The sequence below is a fragment of the Halyomorpha halys genome, unplaced genomic scaffold (genome assembly GCF_000696795.3).
Source record: "Halyomorpha halys isolate HHAL.00 unplaced genomic scaffold, Hhal_1.1 Scaffold902.1, whole genome shotgun sequence".
NCBI lineage: Eukaryota > Metazoa > Arthropoda > Insecta > Hemiptera > Pentatomidae > Halyomorpha > Halyomorpha halys.
Genome location: NW_027115403.1, coordinates 243,331 through 245,377, shown reverse-complemented (window position 1 = coordinate 245,377; position 2,047 = coordinate 243,331). Strand labels below are relative to the sequence as shown.

At 35.4% G+C, this 2,047-nt stretch overlaps 1 protein-coding gene across 1 annotated transcript in view; it reads right to left on the bottom strand.

Moving 5' to 3' along the window:
• LOC106687003 (lachesin) overlaps positions 1 to 2,047 on the bottom strand; it is a gene marked incomplete at its 3' end in the record, with an annotated part of 167,040 nt that overhangs the window by 4,647 nt on the left and 160,346 nt on the right. The gene's annotated exons all lie outside the window — the stretch shown is intronic.

Below are 2,047 nucleotides of genomic sequence, written 5' to 3'. Positions count from 1 at the left end.
TACAATTGAAAAGAAAATTAACGAATATTCAGAACATATCTGATTTTATTATTTATACTATAAGCTTAGAAATATTTAATTTAGGAGCGGAAAGAAAGAAGAATCTTCAAGAGTTTTCTTTTTCTTATTTTTTTCAGGTAGCTTCGCTGTAAACAGAACCGGATGCCAAGCCGAACTTTTTATACCTAGGACGGTGGGTAATGGCGTTATTCCCAAGCCTTCCTCTCCCTTCAATCGTCCACCTCCTCTAGCTCTGCCTCTTCAAGGGTATTTTTTACTAGTGCCAGTTTTCTTTTTAACAAATACATAATTCCTTTCCAATTATCGAACCGTAAAAAAATTAGTGACCATTTCAATGGTTTTAAAAATGTATATGTTTAATTCTGTTTGAAATTGTGTAATTTCAGTGAGTTTTTGCAATAACTTAGTTAACACAAATTAACTTTCCTCAGACAAAACCACATTAACCTTACCTTTTTCAGCACTTTTTATTAGTAAGTCTTTTCTTCATATGGGTTTAGCTAAAGCTCCTTTTTGACCACAATTGGAAACATTGATGCCCAGAAATCATGACAAAATTTAAACAAGTTCAACAGCAATATTTTTTACATGATGGTTGTTGAGAACCCTAAATATAAAACTCTCTTTTATGATTACTAATTGGATATCAATTAATTATAACATAGTTTTACGATTATTATAGTTGGTTATGTTAGGTGTTATCAAGATATGCTTTGGTTAGGCTGTCTTTTCAGTCTTGTACGAGGATTCTATGTCAGTCGTTCATCCAGATGCATTCCTAAGTAACGGATCTGTTCGACAGGAATAAGTGGGGTGTTATTAAAGGATACTGTGGGGCAGGAGGTCATGTGTTTACGACGTAAGGTAAATATGATTTAGTGGGATTAATTGGAATTTATTTTAATCCTCAAGTTGTGGCACCATTCTGCAAGGGTGGTGATGTGGGATTGGAGGGTTAGTGATACAATGGAAGGATAATTATTCACTGATAATAGACATGTGTCATCAGCGTACGTGGCAAGGATAGTTTTAGGATGGAATACAGTCATTCCACTTCTCACCAACTAGAAAGACTATCGGAATTTATGATTAGCGGATTCGAAAAAAAGAGACACACTCTGGTAGCGTTCTTATATTTCCAACAAACATTCTCTAAGGTCTGGCATCGAGGTCTCCTATATAAACTAAAGAAAGCAGGCACTCCAAAATACCTATACAATATTCTGAGCTCATTACTCAATGTTAGAACATTTTCAGTCAGAATTAATAACAGAAATTTAACCCTAAGACAAATCAACGCTGGTACTCCACAAGGTTCAGTCCTTTCTCCCATTTTGTTCAACTTTTACCTTCACGATATCGTCCATAGCTATGTTCGCTGACGAAACAGCTTTGTTCTCTCAACATGATGACATCATAATAGCTAGAAACACTTTGCAAAGTTACCTTAATGATTTAGAACAATATTTTACTAAATGGATGATTTGCTTGAACATTGACAAATGTAACTCAAAAGTTTTTACTCTTCGACGCCCACCAGATCAACCGAATCTAATTCTTTAGATTCTTTAGCCGCCTTACCTGGAATCACCATATCAACTTCAACTCAAACTTGTGCAAGGTTAGCAATGCTATATCCTATCCTAAACAGAAATTCCAAACTAAAACCAGAAACAACTGTTATTATATTTAAAACAATCCTCAGGCTGATGCTGATTGCTGATGTACGGATGTGAAGTCTGAGGAGCGGCATCCTTCACGAAAAGGAAAAAACTACAATATTTTCAAAATAAAGTCCTAAGAATCGCAGTTAATACTTCTTGGTTCATAAGAAATAGCCAATCGCATCGCGAAATACAAATGGAGTCAATAGAGGATTATATCAAAAAACGGTTCATGAAGTTCCACTCCCAGATGCCCACAGTTAAAGGAGCAGTGACCTACAACCTGGGAAACCCAACCTCAATCCGAAGACTGAAGCCCAGACTGCTGCAGGACATTCTTTTATAAATTTTTAATAAATATA